This window comes from Cygnus olor, chromosome Z (genome assembly GCF_009769625.2).
Source record: "Cygnus olor isolate bCygOlo1 chromosome Z, bCygOlo1.pri.v2, whole genome shotgun sequence".
Lineage (NCBI taxonomy): Eukaryota > Metazoa > Chordata > Aves > Anseriformes > Anatidae > Cygnus > Cygnus olor.
Window position 1 is genome coordinate 29,103,654 of NC_049198.1, and position 24,742 is coordinate 29,128,395.

At 46.7% G+C, this 24,742-nt stretch overlaps 1 long non-coding RNA gene across 1 annotated transcript in view; it reads right to left on the reverse strand.

Moving 5' to 3' along the window:
• The window catches only part of LOC121061776, a 26,936-nt gene extending 10,965 nt beyond the window's left edge, over positions 1–15,971 (reverse strand). The window contains exons 1-2 of the long non-coding RNA XR_005815258.1: positions 15,868–15,971; positions 3,631–3,662 (exon numbers count right to left, since the gene is read on the reverse strand). This is a non-coding gene — a long non-coding RNA (uncharacterized LOC121061776). The remainder of the gene's footprint in view (positions 1–3,630; positions 3,663–15,867) is intronic.
• Between the last annotated feature and the right edge of the window lie 8,771 nt (positions 15,972–24,742).

Genomic DNA, 24,742 nt, shown 5'->3' on the forward strand with positions numbered 1-24,742 from the left:
AAGAAAATTATTTGAGATTTTTCTCACACTAAGGCAGGACTTCAACTTGATGAACACATGCTGACTAAACCTCATAATAACTTTGTTAGTTAAATGCCTTTCAATATCCCCCAGGACAATCTTCTCTATAACTTTCCCAGGGACTGAGGTTAGACTAATAGGTCTGCAGTTTTCTTGGTCTTCTCTCGTGCGTTCTGTAGATATGCATAATGCTGCCTGTAGTCAGCATGGTCCTCCCCAGACTCCCATGACTTTTGGTAAACTGTTGAGAGAGGTCCAGATATAATGTCTGATCCTGCTATAATGTCCACTAATTTCTCTAGCACTCTGAGATGAATTCCATCTGGCCCCATGGACTCTGAGCATCATTTTCTGCCTTAGAACAACAGATCGCCTACTTTTTCATCCTGCCACAGATGACAAATAAATAACAATAATAATTAAAACAAACAAACAATCAAACAAAAACCTCCAAGTCTTGTTTTTTTTTTTTTTTTTTTTCTCTTTGACTTTCAAATAGCCTGCAAGTATGAGTGTTTCACAAACAGCTTACAATGAGCATTGTATCTGAGACTAGAAAATGCCTTACTTGAAGTTTCCACTGTGGAATAACCATTCAGTTAATCCTGAAGTTTTTGTTTTGTTTTGTTTTGTTTTACATTCAATTCACATCCTCCCTTCTGAGTGGTTTTTCTATGACCCTGAGCATACCAGAAGTCCTACCTGGCCATGTATCTGAATCCTGTCTCCTAGCCATGACCTGGTCATACTTATATGGTGTGCCTGTAGATGTTTCAAAAGTATTTTTTGTGCTGGGGAGGTTTAGATTGGACATTAGGAAGAATTTCTTCACGGAGGGATTGGTCAAGCATTGGAACAGGCTGCCCAGGAAAGTGGTGGAGTTCCTATCCCTGAAAGTATTTAAGAGACAGACAGACATGGTACTAAGGGACATGGCTTAGTGATGGGACTTGGTAGGTCAGGTCAACAGTTGGATTTGATAATCTTGAAGGTCTTTTACAACATAAATGATTCTGTAATACTGTTTCCACAGAAAGCAATTTCTCTACTGCTCCTTACAAGCTACCTGTGAGACAGCAGTAAAGTGTTCTCTAAAAGTTGACAGCTTTTCTTCAGCATCGTTGTCCCTAGAGAAGCCTTACACCTAATGCTTCTTTTCACAGCAAAATTTGTATAAATATCTTTGTAATTTGTCAAACATTTAATATAAAAAGGTTTCTGTGGCTTGTTTTTAAGCTTTATTTTTTTTTTTTCATTTTATATGGAAGCTCTGCTCTGACTTCGTGGTTTGAAGGCTAGGCTATCTTTGTGTGAACAGGTTGGAGGTGAAGTTTTCTTTATGCTGAAACTCAGTTACGTCTTAGATGTGGCATGAATGAGGATCTCTGGATGGAAGAATAGTGTCACTGTACAGTGTCAGAAGTTTGAGATATCTGAGATGGGAAAAACATTTCCTGCAGATGAATAACTGCCTTTGATAAAGTAGGATGGAGAAGATCTCCAGCCTGTAGACACCTCCATACTGCAGTATCTACCCTGATACCCAATAGGCTTCAGTCAAAATTCAGTTATTTCCATTCAACTTATTGCTGTCCCTCCTATTCCTTTCATAGAATAAGGAGGAAAGAAAAGAAAAAAGAATGGAAAACGAAACATAAATGAAGTATTGAAGAGTTGGGGAGGGAGGGAAGAGTTTCTTTTTTAGCATAAAAAAAGGAGGAGAGGAACAAGCAAGGACATCAGAATATGCCATTTAGCTAGAGATTTCTCACTAAAACCCTCTGAGACACTCCTGTAGCTACATAAAAATAAACGGGAACCCAGATACTCTTGACTCATGGCTAGCTCTTTTCTATTTTATTTAGCCCTGAAGGAAACATCTAAAATCTGGCTTTGTTCAGAAACCTACCGAGCAGAACTTCCCACACCCCACTTCTTCAGAGGGGCAAAGGGCAGATAACCACCACAAAAACAAAAAAGTGGCTGCAAACTTGTTAGCAGGCCTCACTCACTAAACAGGTTTGGAAATTAATCTGTTATTTTTCAGCTGCTCTGGCACTGGAAACTTTCTGAGGTAAATCCAAACATCTTTCTGTAATCTTTGATTGAGTTACTGGCATTTCTCCCCTTTTAATTGGCACAGAGTGAGACAGTGCTGTGGTATCTTCTAGTTTAAAGGAAATGCTTAAATCTGTGTGTAGTATCATCTACTTTTATATAATATACTTTATGTTTATAAATAATCTATTTATGTCCACCACTTCACTGGGCCACCTGTGCCAGTGCTCAGTCACCCACACAGTCAAAAAGTGTTTCCTAATGTTCAGAGGGAACCTCCTGTGTTTCAGTTTGTGTCCACTGCCTCTTGTCCTCTCACTGGGCACCACTGAAAAAAGCCCAAGAGTTGCCCAGAGAAATGGTGGAGTCTCTCACCTTGAAGCTATTTAAAAGCTAACATATCTGGACATGCTCCTGGACAACCTGCTCTAGGTGGCCCTGCTTGAGCAGGGGGGTTAGAGCAGATTACTTTCCAGAGGTTTCTTCCAACCTCAACCATCTTGTGATTCTATCTTATTCATAGGGCCAGTCATTCAGGTATCTTGATAACAGGAATCTTGACAAGGAACTTCTATTTCTTTTTCAAACTTAGTCTTCAAAGGGTAATAAACAGCCTAACACTGCAGCAGAAGATGTCTCTATGGTGGTGAAGCACCAGTAGTAAGCAGGGTAAAGATTTTTAACCAACTTAAAATGCTATATGAAGGAGCAGTTGTAGACCAGTGGATAATCCTTGACAGAGAATTTTGCCATTGTTTTCACTTGGACTCAGTTTTTACATAAGCATCTCTGAGAGCTTGTTTCGTAATTTACTTCTGTTATCAGGTCTAGACCAGATTGTTCAAAACATCTGCAGTTCAGACAGCAAGTATATTGTACATAAAACTCTAAGATACGGACTCCCTAACTTTCTAATATTTTTCTTATGATCATACATCACAAGAAAAATCTTTTGTGTAAATGTATATCTTATTCCTTCTGGTGTCCACTGACTAGGGTGGGGTGCTCATTCATATTATTTCCAGACATGACTTGTTCCCTTACAGGTAAGGCTAGAGTATTTCAACCTTAGCTGCGCTGATACTTTCTTAAATGTTATAATGCTACTGGTACCAGCACAGATAGTCACAGTGCAGTCTGCCATTCTCACCAATGCAAATCACTTTCATTGGTTCTGCTCAGGGCACAAAAAAGAATCATAGGACTGTGGGGTGCTTGCAAATACAGGCACTGGAAATTGGCTATGAGGAGGCACAAACAATAGAGACAGCTGAGAACTGAGATATGTAATAAAAAATAGTGACAGCTGGGTCTTTCTCTTGCCAGTGACCTAAACGAATTTTATTATAGTTTAATTTTATTAAAAATTATACTACCTGGCCAGTGTGGAGCCACACATTCGTTCTTTATGAATTGCAGAACTCAACAACCCAGCAATAAGTATACAGCTGCATTAAAAACAAAACAAAACAAAACAAACAACAACAACAACAACAACAGGCAGTATTGACCTTGAGTAAACAGCCAAGAATACAAGCTGGAGTAACGCACCATAGGGTGTCATCTGTGTCACCTATAAGAAGCTGTAAAAAAAAATACACAGGCTTATGATTTTTCAGGCATTATATTTGCAAAGCTGATTTGCAAAATACCCATCCAGTCAAAATAATCACAACCATAAAAATTAAGCCTGTTAAAGCAGTATTTTCTATAATGCATATAAGTGTCTGGTGTTACACCGATGTTTAATTTTTCTAAAATTTCATTCATTTTTGTTACCTTGTTATCTTGAATGTTATCACGTGACACATATGGGACAATCATGACAAGAAGTAGCCAGCATGGGTTCATGAAGGGCAGGTCCTGCTGGACAAACCTGATCTCCTTCTGTGAAAAGATGACTGGTTTAGTACATGAGGGAAAGGCTGTGGGTGTTGTTCACCACGATTTTAAAAAAGCATTTGGCACCATTTTCCACAGTATCCTTCTAGAGAAACTGACTGCTCATGGCTTGGAGAGGTATAGAGTCCACTGGGTATCTTGATGGCCAGGCTTGAAGAGTAATATTAAATGGAGTTCAATACAATTGGTGGTCAGTCACCATTGCATTTACCGGGGCTCAGTACTGGGGCCGATTTTGTTTAACATTTTTATTAGTGTTCTGGATGAGGGGATCATGTGCACCCTCAGTAAGTTCACAGATGATACCAAGTTAGGCAGGACTGTTGATCTGCTCAAGGGTAGGAAGGCTCTGCAAAGGCATATGGATAGGGTAGATTAATGGGCCATATCCAGTCACGTGACATTCAACAAGACTAAGTGCCAGGTCTTGCACTTGGGTCACAAACAACCCAATGCAGTGGTAAAGGCTTGGAGAAGAGTGGCTGGAAATTTGCCCAGCAGAAAAGGACCTGGAGGTGCTGGCTGAGAGCCAGCTGAACATGAGCTAGCAGTGTGCTCAGGTGGCCAAGAAGGCCAATGGCATGCTGGCCTGCATCAGGCATAGTATGGCCAGCTGGACTTGGGAAGTGATTGTCCCTTTGTATGTGGCGCTGGTGTACTGAGTCTGGCTAGGATGGAGTTAAGTTTCCCCACAGCAGCCCACACAGTGCTGTGCTCTGCACCTGTAGCTCAAGCAGCATTGATATTGCACCACATTTTTGTCTTTTGTTGAGCACAGCATTAAGTTTCTCTCCAAACACACAAAGCCAGTAGGCTGGGGGCGAGGAGGGGACATTACCAAGGCAGCTGATGTAAACCCAAAGGGATATTCCATACCATATGATGTCACACTTAGCAGTAAAAGCTGGGGAAGGGGAAGGGGAAGGGGAAGGGGAAGGGGAAGGGGAAGGGGAAAGGGAAGGGGAAGGGGAAGGGGAAGGGGAAGGGGAAAGGGAAGGGGAAGAAGGGGGATTTCTCATTATGAAAACACCTGTCCTCCCAATAAACTGCTATATGTACTGAAGTCTTGCTTTGGTCAAGATGTGGCCAAACATCACTTGCTGATGGGAAGTGGAGAATAATTGTTTTCTCTCTTTGCTTCCATGCAGCCTTTGCTTGTTTTTCTTCCCTCTCCCCTCTCTCCTCCTCAATTAAATTGTTATTATATAAACCCGTGAGCCTTTTTTTTTTTTTCCTAACATATTTTCTCTTCCCACTCCTTTTCCTTGGAGGAGTGGGAGTAAGAGAGATGTGTGTTGAAGTTTAGCTGCCCATCAGTGTGAAACCACCACAACTGGTGAGACCACACCTCAAATACTGTGTTCATTTTGGGGCCCCTCACTACAAGAAGGATATTAAGTTGCTTGAGTGTGTGTAGAGAAGAGAAATGAAGCTGGTGAAGGGACTAGAAAACAAGACTTATGAGAAGTGGCTGAGGCAACTGGCTTTGTCTAGTCTAGAGAAGAAGAGGCTGAGGGGAGACCTTATTGCTCTCTACAGCTACCTGAAAGGAGGTTGTAGCAAGGAGGATGTTCGTCCCTTTTCTCAGATGATGATAGGATGTGAGGAAACAGTCTCAAGTTGCACCAGGAGTAGGTTAGATGGGATAAAAGGAAGAATTCCTTCACAGAGAGGGTGGTCAAGCATTGGAATGGGCTGTCCAGGAAAGCAGTGGAGTGCTCATCCCTGAAGGTATTTAAGAGACATGTGGACATGGCACTAAGGGACATGGTTTAGTGATGGGACTCTGTTAAGTCAGGCTGATAGTTAGACTTGATAATCTTGAAAGTCTTTTACAACATAAATGATTCTGTGATACCACCTGTTTACCAGGCCCAAATGATTACAAAAGTAGTGTTTGTTAGCTATGATACTTGCTGGGTAAATACACATTGTGTCAATGATACCGTGTGAATAACACTAGAAATGGAAGTTCAAGAGATTGAAGCATAGTATGAGAAGTATTCATAAGCTGAGGGGAAACAAGTACCTATCTGCCTCCAACGTGAAGTAGAAATGTTCTCCTAACTGCATTTTGTATTTTTGCAAAACTTCCTTGAAAATGTTGTGAAATAAAACACAAGTTTAAGTTTAGTTTAGTTTAGTTTAGTTTAGTTTAGTTTTGTTGAATTAATTTCGAGAGGACAAAATATGATCCTCCAGCAACTTTTAGGGATGAGATGTGAAATGCGCTTCTCTTTCAGAGGTACATTTTGTCACGCTACCTTGCTGTAATCATTGACTACTCACACAATACTGATCCAAAACAGACTAAATGCTGTTCTCATTTGCTGCGTCTCTCCTGAGGTGTAGACACTGCATTTAGTACCACCAGAATTTATGTAGAAATCACACTGCAAAGCAGTGGAAAAATCTGTCACGCTCCTGAGGTGCCTGGTTACTATGTCACAAGCCTTGCATCTTTATTTTGAGGTATAAACAACCAAACACTATTTCTGCAATTGGCAGTCTCAGTCCTTCTGGAAATCAGGAAGGCAGGGCATGGAAGTGTCATGAACACACAGAATTGCACAGATGCCTCTTTTCTCTGACATTTGTCATTTTTTTGTCCCAGGATCTGTTTGGAGTCTCTTTTAAATCTCTGTTCTAGATACCACAACTACAGTTATAGCTAAATTGCACAAAGTACAGTCAGGCTGTTTACTGCTTCCCTGCATTCTGTTTTGTTATGAAGTAATAATATTATTATTGTGAAGAATGTAAAGCAATAGAGTAAAGAGAAAGTTTGCTAAAATCAGTGGCATACACAGAAATGGATGCAAAACTTGAAAAACTCTTAGATCTAGCCTCCACAATCTACTACTTAAAGCAGTTCTTGACATTGGCTTAAACGGTCACAAATCTCTTTCCATTTTCTTTCCAAATAGGGAATATTTTTACAGACTGATCTTCTTAAAACTGCATACTGCTTATATGAATACACATAGGCAGAACCACTTTTTTTTTTTCATATAAAACAATGTTAAATAAAATCATAGTATTGACACAATAGGTCATTTCCTGTTTATTTGTATTATACTCTACTTGCTATTAATATAGACACTATGGTTTTTATATAGCTTGCCAAGCTCTTAGGTTAAGAACGGAATTTATTATGTCAACAGGATTTACTAATGTATTAAGTAGCAATAGTGAAAGTTCTGTCTTGTTTGTTTAGGATGAAGTTAAAAGTGAGAATCAGGCATTGGAATAGGCTGCCCAGGGAAGCGGTTGAGTCACCTTCCCTGGAGGTCTTTAAAAGACGTTTAGATGTAGAGCTTAGTGATATGGTTTAGTGGACGACTTGTTAGTGTTAGGTCAGAGGTTGGACTCAGTGATCTTGGAGGTCTCTTCCAACCCAAATGATTCTGTGATTCTGTGAATTCAAGGACCTGTTCCAACATTCTTATTTACATGGTGGAGTTGCCAGCACCCATTCTGTGTTCAGTTGTTCCCCTAGCTTCAGACTCAAAAGGTGAAATTCAATGCATTTTCATCTGCAGTGAGATAGAGCATAGAGGACAAAAAACAGGAAAAAAATAATGGAAAGATGAGGCTAAGGTCCCAAGAAATTCCATAATTGCATGCAATATTAACATTGTGAAAAAGAAAGTGAAAAACCTGTTCGCACACTGTACAACGAATCTCAAAGTAGAAAGAGAGTGGCTGGAAAAGCTGCTGGCAGAGAAGCACCTGGGAGTATGAGCCAGCAGTGTGCTCAGATGGCTAAGAAGGTCAACAGCATCCTGGCTTGTATAAGAAACAGTGTGGCCAGCAGGACTAGGGGAGTGATTGTCCCCCTATACTCAGCTCTGGTGAGGCTGCACCTCGAGTACTGTGTTCAGTTTTGGGCCTCTCACTACAGGAAGGACATCAAGGTGCTCGAGGATGTCCAGAGAAGGGCACCAAAGCTGGTGAGGGGTCCGGAGAAAAAGTCTTATGAGGAGCAGCTGAGGGAGCTGGGGTTGTTTAGCCTGGAGAAGAGGAGGCTCAGGGGCAACCTTATTGCTCTCTACAGGTACCTTAAAGGAGGCTGTAGCAAGGTGGGGTTTGGTCTATTCTCCCACGTGCCTGGTGACAGGACGAGGGGGAATGGGCTAAAGTTGCGCCAGGGGAGGTTTAGGTTGGATATTAGGAAAAACTTCTTTACTGAAAGGCTTGTTAAGCATTGGAATGGGCTGCCCAGGGAAGTGGTTGAGTCACCATCCCTGGAGGTCTTTAAAAGATGTTTAGATGTAGAGCTTAGAGATATGGTTTAATGGAGGACTTGTTAGTGTTAGGTCAGAGGTTGGACTAGGTGATCTTGGAGGTCTCTTCCAACCCAAATGATTCTGTGATTCTGTGAAAGACTTGCCAAGACTGTGCCATTTCTTACCACCTTTGACCACTGGAAAATCCTTAGCCATTATTTGTTGAAAAAGTACATTCTTTAGTGATATCTCTGATCTTTCTGAAGGAGGAAGAAAGATGGAAGAGGACTGAGACATCCAGCTACTCAAAAGTTGAGCTAAAAGCCTATAAATGACAGAATGAGAAGTTTTTCTCCCTCTTGAAGAGGATGAACCCATTTAAGTTTTCCAAGTTAGTGCCAAGAATCACTGGGCTTTGGATTTAAAAGTTCCAGTAGCTCACCAATCATCATTGCTGATTTACTGGTCATTTGCAGGATTTTAATGTTGATGGATTTATCTAACTTGCTTCATCTATATCATGGAAGAGAAGTATGTGTGGTCTAATCAGACCTGGTTTTCTGCTTTTGTATATCTACAGGTCAATGGCAGTTGATTTCTCAGTACTGCAGGTAGTTAGAACAAGGTTAAATCAGAAGGGCTTGTAAATTAATTGACTCTGCATTTCTAGATGGCTGATCTGATTTCAAATAGCAAAGCTGTGAAGATATCAGCACCACTAATTTGATGGGAGGATGACAACAGAAGTCCTTATGAGTTCATTTGCTGAGCACTGTTAATTTATGAGTTTAAAGTCAAGGTGGGGGTGGGGGTAGGGTGGGGGTATGTGTATGTTTATTGGCTCTATAACTTTAATGACAGCCTGCTGGTCTTATGTCAGTATTCAAAAGGTGATGTTATTATTGGACTGAGACCCTAAAATCATGGGCAAATGTAGCATGATTTTTATGAAGCTCATGACCTCCTTCTCTGATCTAAGAAAATAAGCAGTGCCAGCCTCTTTCCTATTGTGTTCTTCAACCTTGAGTTTAAGTTGTTTCTTTCAACCTGGTTGTTTCTTTCAACCTTGAACCAGCCTATATCATGTTCATTCTGTTCCTTTTCCTACTTTCTCTTTTTTTAAAAAAGTATTTTCTGAGAGAAATACAGTTTAGGAATTACATGATTTTGCTTATAGCAAGCAAGGTGGAGAGTGGAGAAACACTGTACATTGTATTCTAAGCTACCCTTCAAACTAGTTCATTGTTTTAGAAGTTCACATAAGGCAGTGACATCATTCGTCACATTTGATATTTCCACGTTCTCTACTTGGTTTAAATAAGAATTTAGTATGTGTTTGTTATTTGTGTCTAAACCAGGTTCTTGGTTTTGTTTTTAAACTTTTGTTTCGTTTTGTTTTTAATATGGCTTTGAGAAATATTGATTTAACAGTTCAGTAGCTGATATTCTTCCCCAACTTCATAAGCTTTGTCAGTGAATTAACTTCTCAGCGTTGTTTATATGCAAGATTCTCAGGTCATTTAGGAGGATTTCCAAACTGACAGAATGCTAGAATCCTAGAAACAAAGAATCCTAGAATCACAGAATGTTTGGGTTGGAACGGACTTTCAAGATCATCTAATTCCAACCCACCTGCCATGAGCAGGGACACTTCCCACTAGACCAGGTTGCCCAGCGCCCCATCCAACCTGACCATAAACATTTACAGGGATGGGGCATCCACAACTTCTAAGGCAACCTGCTCCAGTGCCTCATCATCCCCATAGCAAATAATTTCTTCCAAATATCTAATCTAAGTCTACCCTCTTTTAGTTTAAAAACATTACTCTGTGTCCTCTCACTACATTCCCTGGCAAAGGGCCCCTCTCCTGCTTTCTTGTAGGTACTGGTACATTCATTGTGAAGAGATGCCTCTGAGAAACAGCCATGGACATGTTGAGAGCTTGGGCATAGAATTTAAGGGCCTGACCAACAAAGGACTCCTTGTGGTCAGGGTCTACTACAGGCCACCTGATCAAGAGGAGCCTGTGGATGAGGCCTTCCTGCTTCAACTGCAAGAAGCATCATGCTTGCACACTCTCATCCTGATGGGGGGCTTCAACCACCTTGGATGTCTGCTCAAAAATCTACACAGCGCACTGTAAGCAATACAGGAGACTCCTAGAGTGCATTGAGGATAACACCCTGGTCCAGGTATTAGACAAACCAACCAGACCCAATGCTTACCAATGCAGATGAACTCATTAAAGAGGTTAAGACTAGAGGGAGTCTGGGCTGCAGTGACTGTGCCCTGATTGGGTTTGTGATCTTGAGGAATACAGGCCTGGCGAAGAGTAAAGGCAGGACTCCAAACTTCCGAAGGGTGAACTTCCAGCTAGTCCTAATCCTAGTGGGCAAGATCCCCTGGAACAATGTCCTTAGGGCCAAAGGAGATGAACAGAGCTGACAACTCTTTAAGGATGTTTTTCTCAGAACACAAGAACCCTCCATTCCCATGTGTAAGAAAGCAAGCAGGGAGAGCAGAAAACTGAGATGGCTGTGCAAGGACTTGTTTGTCAAACTGAGGAGGAAGAAGGAAACGCACAGGCAGTGCAAGCAGGGACATGTGGCCTGGGAAGAGTACAGGGATGCCATCCGGATATACAGGGATGACATCAAGAAAGCCAAGGCACAGATGGAACAGAGCTTGGCAAGGGATAAACAAAACAAAACAAAACAAAACAAAAAACCTAACAAGAATGGGTTCTACAGGAACATTGGCTAGAAAAGAAAGGCCAAGGAGGGTGTTCTCCTTCTGATAAGCAAGAAGGGAGAACTGATAACAACAGACATGGAGAAGGCTGAAATATTCAACAACTTCTTTGCCTCAGTCTTCACTGCCAGTCAGGCTTCCTATGTCTTTCACTTTCCTGAATCTGTTGGTGAGGGCTGGGGGAGCAAAGTCTTTTCCACTGTAACCGAAGAACACGTTGGAAATCACCTGATGAAACTGAACAGATACAAGTCTGCAGGACCCAATGACATGTATCACAGGGTTCTGAGAGAACTGGCTGATGTAGTTGCCAAGCCTCTCTCTACCATATTTGAAAAGTCAAGGCAGGCAGATGAAGCCCCTGGTGACTGGAAAAAGGGAAACATAACTCCCATTTTAAAAAGGGGTAGAAAGGAATACCCAGGGAACTACAGCCCAGTGAGCCTCACCTCTGTGCCTGGAAAGATCATGGAACAGATTCTCCTGGAGCAATGTCAAGGAACGTGCAGTACAAGGAGGTGATCCGAGAGAACCAGCATGGCTTTACTCAGGGGAAATCTTGCCTGATTGATCTGGTGGTCTTCTATGATGAAGTGAGTGCATCAGATGACAAGGGAAGACCAACAGACGCCATCTTTCTGGACATCTCTAAGGCCTTTGACATGGTCCCACATTACATCCTTATCTCTAAATTGGAGAGGGATGGATTTGAAGTGTGGGCCATTCAGTGGATAAGGAATTGGCTTGAAGGCCACACCAAGCGAGTTGTGATCAATGGCTCTATGCCCAGGTAGAGGCTGGTGATGAGTGGTGTCCTTCAGGTGTCCGTCTTGGGACTGGTACTGTTTAATATCTTTATCAACAACATAGACAATGACATCAGCTGCACCCTCAGCAAATTTGCAGATGACACCAAGCTGAGTGGTACAGTTGATATAACAGAAGGGAGGGATTCCATCCAAAGGGACCTGGACAAGCTAGAAAACTGGGCCCATGTGAACCCGATGAGGTTCAACAAGTCTAAGGGCAAAATGCTGCACCTGTGGCGGGGCAATCCAGACAGACTGGGAGAAGAACTCATTGGGAGCAGCCCTGCAGAGACGGACTTGGGGGATATGGTGGATAAAAAGTTTGAAATGAGCCAGGAGTGTGTGCTTGCAGCCCAGAAGGTCAACTGCATCCTGGGCTGCATCAACGGAGGAGCGACTAGCAGATCGAGGGAGGTGATTGTACCCTTCTCCTCTGCCCTTGTGTGGCCCCACGTGGAGTACTGCATCCAGATCTCAGGCTCCCAACACAAAAAGCATGTGGATCTGTAAGAGCAGATCTGTTAGGAGGGCCACAAAGATGATCAGAGGGCTGGAGCACATTTTCTGTAAAGAAAGGCTGAGAGAACTGGGGATGTTCAGCCTGAAGACGGGAAGGCTCCAGGGAGACCTCATTGCAGCCTTTCAATACCTAAAGGAGGCTTATAAAAAAGATGGAGAATAGCTTTTTGATTGGTGAGATATTGATAGGACAAGGGGGAATGGTTTTAAACTAAAAGAGGGGAGATTTAGATTAGACGTTAGGAGAAAGTTCTTCACTCAGAGAGCGCTGAGACACTGGAACAAGTTGCCCAGAGAGGTTGTGGATGCACCATCCCTAGAAGTGTTCAAGAACAGGTCAGATGAGGCCTTAAGCAACCTGGTCAAGTGGTTGGCATGTCTGCCTATGGCAGAGGGGTTGGAATTAGATGATCTTGAAGGTCCCTTTCAACCCAAACCATTCTACGGTTCTATGATATGATTCTATGAATCAGACGGGTGGGGATTAGATGTGTGTGTTTTACTCTTCCCCTCTCTCTGCTGAGTGCCCTACTGTTCTGCTCCCTCAGGATGACATCTGGGCTTTGACCATGGCTGTTGCAAGTAGACTTGCCTGCATCTTTGCATTTTTCTGTTTTTCCTTTTGTCTCTTCTTTTTCCCTATTGCATCTCTATTGATATATGCCTTATAAGCTATCTCAATTACTTGGGAAGTGGACACCCTGAAAGTCCATCTTTTTCTGGATATTCGGAGCTGACTGTTTACCTTATTTACCTCACCATCTGGATTCAAATCTGTCCATTTTCCAGCTGCTTCACATAACCTTTCATAAAATGCTGAATAACACCAGGGCTGATGCTTATTCTCTTTATCAATTGCCATAATCGGCGCCTTACTATCTTTAATTAATAATTTTCATTTTTTCTAATCTTATGGTCATTTCATAAAGAAAAAAAAAGAAAAAAAAAAAAAAACAAATTCACATAAGGTACTTCATCCCATTTTCTGGTTCTTCAACAAAATAACTGTAAAATACTATTTTATTCCGAAGAACCCAATTACAGCCATCTTTCCACAGCCATCCACTTTATATTTAGGCCAGCACTGCATGCAGTATTGCTTTAGTTTTCCTTTAGTCAGCGGATTCCCTCCGAACATCCCAAAAGTGAACAAGGACTTATTTTGGAGGAAGGACTAGCCCCCATTTTTCCAAACAAATGGGTCTATAACCGCAACTCCATACACTCTGGTCATCACTGTCTGCATGTATGAAACTATTGCCAAAAGACATCCCAGTCTATAACTTTAACAAAACCTCCAGACCACCCTTTTCGCTTCAATCAAAACCAGTATCTCACTCATGTCTGGGATTGCACTGTTGAGTTGCTTACCACCTCCAGACAGAGAGAGGATCCCAGGAATTACCAGTCAAAATGCCGGAGTCCTGGAGATCCATTCTCACCACCACTAGTCAGCAAGACAATTTGGCAAGGGTCTAAGGCTGTCTCATCTGTTTTGGCAAAAACTGTTGTCCAATGAAACATTCGAATTTGTTATCCAGTGTGCAATAAGCCAAATACGCACACTAGGTTTAGGTATTGTTTATTTCAGAGTGTGCAAGTCTGGGTACCAGGTGGTTTTCAACCTGCTGAGGCGCAGCAGCTCTCTGCTGTGGTTCACCAGACCTTGGGTGAGGATTTCTGGGAGGGATCTACCCTGGCACCCCACAACAAGTCTGAGAAAGGAAGGACAGAGAAGCTGCCTCCTTGGCCAGGGCAGAAGCTGGTCCTGAAGCTGCAGCCAGGCTGGCAGATGAATATGTAGCTGAACTCCTGTCCATGACACCAGTCCTGCAACCATCTGTTGATCTGCCAGATTCAACTGGTCCTTTCAATCTCCTCTCCTTTGACCGGCAGGACTGAATGCGGTGGTTTTACCTTGCTGGGCGGCTGAACTCCACCGTGGCAGGGGGGTTGGAACTAGATGATTTTTGAGGTCCCTTCCAACCCAAGCCATTCTATGATTCTATGACCATAAATGCTCTCTCACTTCCCCTCCTCAAAAGAAGAGGGGGGGAAGAAAGTATGCTGGGGAAAAAAAAAAAAGCTCAGGTTGAGATAAGGATAATTTAATTAATTTAATTAAAGGGAAAAGAAAGAGGGGAAAAACAAACAAAGGCCACATGGAAGCACAGAGAGAAAAAAAAAATACTCTCTACTTCCCATCAGCAAGCAATGTTTGGCCACATCACAAGAAGCAGGACCTCAATAGGGGTAGCATTTGTTTGGGAGGACAGACGTCTTCATAACGAGAGCCCCCCCTCTTCCTTCCCCTTTCCCACCTTCTATTGCTGAATGTGACACCACAAGGTAAGGAATATATCTTTGGTTTGTTTAGGTCAGCTGCCCTGGTGATGTCCCCTCCCCATCTCTTGCTCACCCCCTGCCTATTGGCTCTGAGAGGGTTTAGAGGGAGTCTTGATGCTGTGCCAGCATTTCTCAGCAATAGAAAAAGCATTCATGTGATACCAATGCTGTTCCAGCTACAGGTGCAGAGCACAGCACTTGTATGGGCTGCTGCAGGGAAAGTTAACTCCATCCCAGCCAGACCCAGTACACTGATAAAAAAACTACCTGTGCTCCTGAGTCCTTTAATTGCTACTCCCAGGGCACTGTGATCCCTCTTGATACTCCTCAGAGTGCTCCTGGCTGCATCACTGGTGCCCATGTGAAACATCATCGGCAGATAATAGTCCTTAGGGTGTACAAGGCTTGGCAGTCTCCTGGTAACATCCCTCATATGAGCCCCTGATAAGCAGCAAACTTCACTCAAGAGATCAGGTTGGCATATGGGCACCTCCATAACTCTCAGAAGAGAGTCTCCTACTACTATCACCTGTTGCCTTTTCTTAGTTGGACTAGTTATGTGGGGAGCAGACTAGGCTGTTTTACTCAGCTTCACCCTGCCTGCAGCAGATCTTTCCTTTTAAGTCTGCAAAGGGGTGAAGCGGTTCTGTAAGGGCACCTCAGGCTTTGGGGGATGACTCTTTCTCGTGCTGGTCCTTCTTGCCATCTTCCATCCTCCAGTGTTACTGGTCCCCCTCCCTTCTGTGAGTGCTGGTGAGTTTCAGTCTGTTTGGCCACAGGCTGTGGGTCCTCTGCAGACTGTGTTAGGATCCAGCTAACTCCTCCTCAGCCTCCCTGATGCTGAGTAGCCTTCTCACTGCCTCTTGCAGCTCAGCTACCATCTGCAGGCGGTCCTCCACCTGAGCACACCTTTGGCAAGCAGGTCCACTGCCTGTCCCTGAACCAGGCAAAAGATTTAAGCACTTCCAGCAGTCAGAAGCCTGCACTGCACCCTCACCCCTCAGTAGCTCCATCTGGGTGGAGGCATCAGCCACCACTGGGATAGATTGCGCAGCCAGAGCCACAGACTTTTTTCCCTGAGACAAGTGCCCACCATTCTGCCTTAATGATCCTTAAGGCAGGAAAGGTGCGCACCATTGGCCTGTGGAGATCTGTGTTTAAGGTGAACCTGGCGTACTTGCTGCCTCCCGCTTGGCCCGCGGACCGTCCCTCCCTCCCGGGGGGGGCCTACCTGCGCCCTCCGTCGCGCAGTGCCGCACCGCCCCTGCCTGCTGCCCCGCACACTGGTGGCTCTCGCTGCCCAGCGGCTGCGTATGTAAGGGTGGGGGGTGGCTGCCGCTCCTGCTCGCCCCGGCCACGCCGCGGCAGCTGCTCGCAATCGGGGTGCCGGCCCCTGGGTGCTCTCGGCGACCCTTTGGGGCTTCCCCGGCTGCAGAAAGCTCATATGCAGCGCGATCTGCCGCTCTGCTGTGGAACACGCCCGAACGGGGCAGATCGCCTTGGCGAGTGTGGTGGTTTTACCCGGGTGGGCAGCTGAACTCCACCACAGCCAGTCTCTCACTACACTTCCTCAAAGGAAAAGGGGGAGAAAATATGATGAAAAGGGCTCAGGGGTTTGAGGTAAGGACAGGGAGATCACACACCAGTTATTGTCATGGGCCAAAAAGACTCAGCATAGGGAGATCAATGTAATTTATTGCCTATCAATAGCAGACTACAACAGTGAGAAACTAAAAGCAAACTCAAAACATCTTTCCCACCATCCACCTTCTTCTACCTCCTCCCTGTGTGCAGTTCAGGGGAACAGAGAATGGGGGCTGTGGTCAGTCCCTAACGCATCGTCTCCTTCACAGTCACTCTCTGCCCCTTCTCCACACGGTGTCCCTCCCACGGGATGCTGTCCTTCCCAAACTGATCCTGTGTGGACTTCCCAGAGGCATCACCTCTTCAAGAACTGCTCTAACATGGCTCTGTACCATGGGGTCTATCTGTCAGGAGCAAACTGCTCCAGCACAGGTGCCCCACGGGCGGCAGCTCCCCCCAGACCCCCTGCTCCTGCATGGGCTCCTCTCCATGGGCTGTAGCTCCGGCCCAGGGCCTGCTCCTGCGGGGGCTCTCCATGGGCCGCAGCCTCCTCTAGGCCACATCGACCTGCTCCACCAGGGGCTTCTCCACAGGCTGCAGCGTGGAGATCTGCTCCATGTGGGACCCATGGGCTGCATGAGGACAGCCTGCTCCACCCTGAGCCACAAGGCTCCTGACAGAGTTTCACAGGCACTGCAGCTACTCCAGTCCCACATCATGCCTGGTCCTGGGGCTTGCCCACATTGTCCATCACCTACTGTTGTAAGCAAAAAAAATGGCTTCCTCATTCAAGGAATTTCTCCCTAACTAATTGATTTGTTGATCTGCAACATACTTACTACTGATTGTAGTGTTGAAGGAAAAGAAACTCAAGGGGAGAAAGTGGTGAAGAGAGGGGATAGCAGGCCTGAGGGTTGTCAGGGAGGTCTCTGACCTGCAAGCTGCAGAGGCTCCAAGAAGAGGTAGGGGGTGTTGGAGGAGGGCAGCCGGTCCCTTCTCCACAAACAGTGATGGGCCTCTGAGACACTTGCCCAGGAGCAGGTAGCTGCTGTAGGGCTTAGAGGTGCTCAAGAGCAGCACAAGGTGAGGGGTGGCTGTGCCACCGAACTGCTGCTACTTGTGCCCTTTCTCAAGATGGCAGAGACATCACCTGTGAGGGAGGCTGCTGAAGGCCTGATTGTGGCCCAGGCCTCTGTGTGCGTGGCTCCGTCCTCAGTTTGCATGGAATGGGAACAGTACAGAGCAGGGCCCCATCTTTTCCCTCCCATTAGAGCCAACTCTAGTCATAAGCTGCCAAGAGCCACAAACTGACCTGTCCCACAGGAGATGCTGGGGTCCATGGGCCTGTGAGAAACTAAGTTGTGTTTTTGCAGTAGAGAACTAATTTTCTGTATTCCAAGGTAGTTGTGTAGTCATAACAAGGAGAAATGCTAAGTAGATAAGTGGACAGTAGAAGGCCTCACTGTTCCAAAATAAGGTAGAAGCTTGAGAAAAACAGGATGAGCAGTGTGAGAACAGTAAAACAAAGATCACAAGTTCTCAAAACATTAGTAAGGAGAAAAAAAAGGAAAAAGGAGAAATTAAAGGGTTGATCAAAAAAAAATTGTAGATATATGGTATAGAGGAGCATCGAGTAGCTTGTGAACCTGTAGTACTCAGCCAATGAGGAAACAGGGGAGGTGATCAGGTGTCGGGTAATAGGGAATAAAAGGTAATGATTTGTTTACTATAATACACTCCTAATTGACAGGATGCCCGCCATTGCAATCACGAATAAAATAGCTTCACAGAAAATCCTGTGTGAAGAAAATTATTTGAGATTTTTCTTACAGGCCACAGCACAAGGAACTGCTGGTGCTCATGTGTCCCAGTGAGGATGGGGAGGAACAGTGGCCCCATGGAATGTCACACTGGTCGCTGGAGCTCCCTCCTGATGATGTGGGGCCAGAGCTACACGCAGCCCCAGCCTGGTATCACCCAGAGCTGACACCACTCCCTTGCCCCATGGGGACACCCTGGCCAACAGGCTTGGCACTGCCCAGGCAAAGAAGAACACAGAGGGACATGCCCAGTATCCCTTGTATCACCCATGCTACCAGACTGGCTGCACAGCACCCCCCTTGCATCCTGTGCCCCTACACAGGGACTCTCCTTGTCTCTCATGAGTGTACAAAACATACAATAAATGGTCCCCTTTTTCTAAACAGGATGCGGTGGGTTGACCCTGGCCAGCAACTAAGAACATGCTAGGTTACTCCCTTGGACCCCAGTGGCACAGGCAGACATTCACCACCCCCTACGAGGAGACCGATCTCCAGCCAGTCACCATACCATGGCCGCTTTGGAAAGACCAAAGCCCATGCTACATGGTATGGGATAGACCTTTGGTCCGTTTGGGTCAGCTGTCACAACTGTGTCCCCTCCCAAACCCTGGCCTGGTCTCAGCCTATTTGCTCAGCAGGGAAGACAGAGAAACAGAAACCCTTGACACAGGCAATGCTCAGTGGTACTCTACACCTTTGGAGGCTTATCAACATGGTCTAATCACAAGTACAAAGCATAGCACCATCCAGAAAGGCTGCTACTGAGGAAGTCAACCTCTTTGCAGCCAGGCCCAGGCCTGCAACACAGGGCTCTACGGATGTGAGGAAGAATCAGCATGGCTGGAAAAAATGCTGCACCACACAGAGACACCAAGCTGCCTTTGTCACCGTGTGCCAGTGTTTAGTTTCCCTTCTTCTCTGAAGAAGTGCAGAAACACAGCTGTTGTGTCCAGAGGGAGTAAAACTCTCCTTCCCCCCTCAGGTGTGGTTTCACAGGGGCTCTCCAGGAGGGCTGGGCCTTGCCCGTGGACATGACGAGGAACACTCGGCACAGGGCCACACTGGTTAAGGATAAGAAAAAATGTTTTTATAAATACATTAACGGATGTTTTTGTAAATATATTAACGGCAAGAGGAGGGCCAAGGATATTCTCCATACTGGATGCAGTGAGGAACATGACTACTGGGGATAAGGAAAAAGCTGAATTTCTTAATGCCTTCTTTTCATCTGTCTTTACTAGCCAGACCACTTATCCTCGGGGTACTCAGCCTTCTGACCTGGAAGTCTGGGATGGGGAGCAGAAGAAACCCCCCACAATTCAGGTGGAAACAGTTAAGAGATCTGCTGCTCCACCTGGACTGTCACCAGTCCATGGGGCCAGATGGGATATACCCGAGGGTGCTGAGGGAGCTGGCAGACATGAAAGTCGAGCTGCTTTCCATCATCTATCAGTGGTCATGGTCAACTGGAGAGGTCCCAGATGAATGGAGACTTGCTAATGTGACGCCCATCTATGAGGAGGACCGTAAGGAGGATCCAGGGAACTACAGGCCTGTCAGCTTGACCTCAGTGCCAGGGAAGGTGAATGCCAGGTCATCTTGAATGTAATCATGCAGCATACGTGCGACAACTGGGGGATCAGGCCCAGCCAGCATGGGTTCATGAAAGGCAAGTCCTGCCTGACCAACCTCATCTCCTTCTATGACCAGGTGACTCACGTGGTGGATGAGGGAAAGGCTGTTGATGTAGTCAGCCTAGACTTTAGCAAGGCCTTTGACACAGTCTCCAATAGTATTCTCCCGGAGAAGCCGGCAGCCCATGGCTTGGACCGGTACACTCTTTCCTGAGTTGAAAACTGGCTGGAAGGAGAGGCCCAGAGAGTAGGGGTGAGCAGAGTGAAATCCAGCTGGTGACCAGTCACCAGTGGTGCTCCCCAGGGGTCAGTGTTGGGGAAATATCTTTATTGATGATTTGGATGAGGGAATTGAGTGCACCCTCAGTAAGTTTGCAGACGACACTGAGCTGGGGGGAAGTGTCGATCTGCCGAAGGGTAGGAAGGCCCTGCAGAGGCACCTGAACAGGATGAGTAGATGGCAGAGGCCAATGGAATGAGATTCAACATGGCTAAGTGCTGGGTCCTGCACTTTGGCCACAACAACCCCATGCAATGCTACAGGCTTGTGGCAGAGTAGCTCAAAAGCTGTGCAGAGGAAAGGGATCTGGGGGTGCTGATTGATGCTCGCCTGAACATGAGCCAGCAGTGTGCCCAGGTGGCCAAGAAGGCCAACAGCATCCTGGCCTGTATCAGAAATAGTGTAGCCAGCAGGACCAGGGAGGTAGGTGACCAACCCCTTGTACTCAGCTCTGGTGAGGCCGCACCTCGGGTACTGTGTTCAGTTTTGGGCCCCTCATTACAAGAAGGACATCAAGGCCCTGGAATGTGTCTAGAGAAGGGATACAAAGCTGGTGAAGAGCCTGGAACACAAGTCCTATGAGGAGTGGCTGAAGGAACTGGGGTTGTTTAGTCTGGAGAAGAGTAGGCTCAGGGGAGCCCTTATTGCTCTCTACAACTACCTGAAAGGAAGGTGTGGGGAGCTGGAGGTCGGCCTCTTCTCACAGATAAGTAGAGAGAGGATTAGAGGGAATGGCCTCAAGTTGCACCAGGGGAGGTTGAGGTTGGAAATTAGGAGACATTTCTTCTCAGAAAGAGTAGTCGGGCACTGGAATGGGTTGCCCAGGGAGGTGGTGGAGTCACTGTCTCTGGGGGTGTTTAAGGAAAGGTTGTATGTGGTGCTTAGGGACATGGTTTAGTGGGTGACATTGGTAGTAGGGTAATGGTTGGACGAGATGATCTTGGAGGTCTTTTCCAACCTTATTGATTCTATGATTCTATTACCCAGATGTGCTGGCACACAGATTGCACAGGCTGCGCCAGGAAAGCTGCAGGGTCTCTCTCTGCCCTGCAACCCTCGGTAGCCCCAGCTGTGATGTTGCAGCCATGACCTTACTCCAGGTGGGGCCAGGACTGTGTGAGGTCATAGATGACCACCCTTAGAAGCCCCAGTGGGCCACCACCTGGCACTGTGGGCTATGACCGTGTGGCAGGAAGGAGCTCCAAGTGTCCTGGCAGCTGTGTGGCCGTGGCAGGTGTCCTCCTCCTAGGGGTAGGTTTGGGCCTTTAGTCTTAGAGGCCTTGTTCTGGGCAGGCAACACTCCTGCAGCTGCAGGAGGACATAAGCTCAGTGTAGAGCTTGGTTTCTCCCCACCGTACGGAGGAGAAAGGTTGCCCCAAAGTCGCAAGGGGCAACAGCCATCCCATCGAGGAGAGGAGCTGGCAGAGACATAGCGAGATATGCAGCAGGGCCCAGCCAGCTCCTGGAGAACAAGGATTTGGAGAAGCTGCTCCTCCTGGGGACATCAGTTGGTGGTAGGGCAGACAGATCCCAAGGCAGTGCTGGAGAGGATGCAGAGGGACACTTGATGAGAGCTGTGGGCAGAGCAGGAGCTCTGGGGATAAGGAAAACTACCACCAGTGGGGAAGAGGTACACAGCTGAAAGCCTGGCTGAGACCCCACCTCAGGCCAAACCCTGTGCTGCTTCTGCTGGCTATGGCTGAGGGTCCTGTCCAGGGGACTCCGGAGATCCCTGCTGCTCTCCTTCAGAATTGGTCTCTGGGTACCTGCTGCAGGCACCATGCAGTTGTGTCTGGCAGCCTTCAGCTGAGCCACAAGAGAGCGCAGTCGTTGCTCCACCCCATGCTGTTGCAGCCTGCTGAAGCCCCACAGCTTTCTGCTCTGGTTCACCAGCCCTGGGGTGCGGGTTTCTGGGAGGGCTCTGCCCCTGTGCTGCAGGGGCTTCAGGAAGTAGTGGGTGCTTTGGAGGTGGGCAGCTGGTCCCCACTCCATAAACAGTGAGGGGCCTCTGAGGCACTCCTCTGAGAGCAGGTTGATGCCATGGGGCCCAGTGGAGCTTGGGGGGAACACCCCAGGGGAGAAGCAGCTGTGCCACCTGGCAGTGGAGCTGCTTGTGCCCTTTTGCACCAAGGTGGGGATGTCTCATGAGCAGGAGGCTTCCCAGGGTCTTTCTGGCCAGGGCCTCCACGCAGACAGTTCCCATGTTCATCAGTGACATAGACAGTGGGATTGAGTGCACCCACAGCATGTTTGCAGACGACACCATGTGGAGTGGTGCAGTTGATACAGCAGAAGGAAGGGATGACATCCAAAGGGACCAGGACAAGCTTGAGAAGTGCGCACATGTGAACCATATGAGGTTCGACAAGTCCAAGTGTAAGGTGCTGCACGTGGGTTGAGGCAATCCCAGACAAGAGTACAGACTGGGAGAAGAACTCACTGAGAACAGCCCTGCAGAGAAGGACTTGGGGGTTCTGGTGGAAGAAAAGCTCAACATGAGCCGGCAATGCACACTTGCAGCCCAGAAAACCAACTGCATCCTGGGCTGCATCAACAGAGGAGTGGCCAGCAGGTCGAGGGAGGTGATTGTCCCCCTATACTCTGCCCTTGTGAGGCCTCACTTGGAGTACATCCAGGTTTGGGGCCCCCAGCACAAGAAGAATGTTGATCTGTTAGAGCGGGTCCAGGGGAGGGCTATGAAGTTGAGAAGATATCTGAAGCACCTCTCCTATGAAGAAAGGCTGAGAGAGCTGGGGATGTTCAGCCTAAAGAAGAGAAGGCTCTGGGGTGACTTCATTGCAGCATTTCAGTACTGAAAGATGGAGAGCAACATTTTGCTCAGTCAGATAAAGACAGGACAAGGGGATTGAAGCCATTCTATGATTTTATGTTCTCCAGTTCCCATTGCATGGAGACACCACAGCCTTGCATATTTTTCTTCTTCTTCTTCTTCTTCTTCTTCTTCTTAAAGGTGTACCCATAATGAGGCAGGTCAGGGCATGTCTCAGCAAGGGCCTGCAAGCTGGAGGAAATAAGATAAGTCCAGTGCTGCTTTGCCCAGCCCAGTCCTCAGGGAGGCACAGCGAGAGTTCCTCTGTGCCAGAGCTGGAGGAGATGACATTGTCACAACTGTGCCCGTGACCCCACAGGGGACTGCATGCTGCCTTGCTCCAGGCATGACTCTTCTGCACAATGGTTTGCCGATAGGCTGAATGAAAAGTTGAGGGCAAGTGCCCATAGGCTGCCAGGGCCTGATCACAGGGAAGCCAGCTCTCCCAGAAAGCCTGAGATCCTCCCCATCCCTCCTGCCTCCCTGGGTGCACTTGCTCCCCAGGGGTATTTATATATAAGAGAGATGAAATTTCATGAATAAAAATGGCCCAAAGACTCTCAAGACACTTATTTTGTATATGATGAAGGAATTGCCATGAGGCACAGTGCAGTCATCCGATGACAGTGCACGGGGAAGGCTTCTTCTTCTACTGTTTTTTTTTTTTTTTTTAACTTCATCATTTCTACTACATATTATCATAGAATTATAGAATATCCTGAGTTGGAAGGGACCCATAAGGATCATCGAGTCCAACTTCTGGCACTACACAGGTCTACGCAAAAATTCAGACCATATGACTAAGAGTCCAAACGCTTCTTAAACTCCAACAGGCTTAGTGCAGTGACTACTTCCCTGGGGAGCCTGTTCCAGTGCAAGACAACCCTCTCAGTGAAGAGCCTCTTCCTGATATCCAGCCTGAACCTCCCCTGTTGCAGCTTGACACCATTCCCTCGGGTCCTATCGCTGATCACTAAAGAGAATAGATGGATGCCTGCCCCTCCAGTCCCTCTCATGAGGAAGCTGTAGACTGTGATAATGTCTCCCCTCAGCCTCCTCTTTTCCAGGCTAAACAGACCAAGTGACCTCAGCCACTCCTCATAAGTCTTCCCCTCTAGGCCCTTCGCTGTCTTTGTAGCTCTTCTCTGGACACTCTCCAATAGTTTCACACCCAGGCCCTGCCCCAGGGGAGGCTCTGGGTAGGCTGGCACCTACCTCTCTGCAGGGCTCTGACATGTGCCCTGATGGGCATCCTCCAGAAGGGTTCTCAGGCTTTCCTGCCGCTTCTTTTCCTAGTCTCGGTCTACAGCACTGCTTATTATCTAAGTATGGCCATGCTCGTCCTGCAGAGATGCCGTGACACAGGTGTCTCCATGCTGTGAGTACAATCCTTGTCCAGTGCGGACCCAGAATTTAGGCTGCTGGAGGGTCAGGATGAACAGGGGCATGCTGGGGGTGCTTCCCACCAGGAGGCCATGTCTCCCGCTGGCCATAGCTCTGGCACTGCCAGGGCTGTGGTGGTCACTCTGGTCTCCTGGACAGTCCCACTCCCACACATGGGTGTTGTTGGCTGACACCTCTGCTGCTGGAGAGGTAATGTCAGTGTATCCAAGTGCTTGCAGCCAGGATAGTGCCTCTGCTGGGGAAGGCTTTGCCGCAGGAATGACCAGTGTCTGGTTGTGGCCATGGTCTTCTTGAAGAGACCCCACAACACAGGAATCCCTCTTCTTAAGGCTTCTTTCAATTCATTCTCTGCCTAGCTTCTATTCGTGCTTGGGATTGCACCGCGCCCAGTGCAGGACCTTTCACTTGGCCTTATTCAACTTCATGAGGTTCACACATGTCCACCTCTCAAGGCTATCCAGGTCCCCCTGGATGGCATCCCTTCCCTTCAGTGTGTTGACCACTTCACACAGCTTGGTGTCATTCCTGGGGGTGCACTCGATCCCACTGTA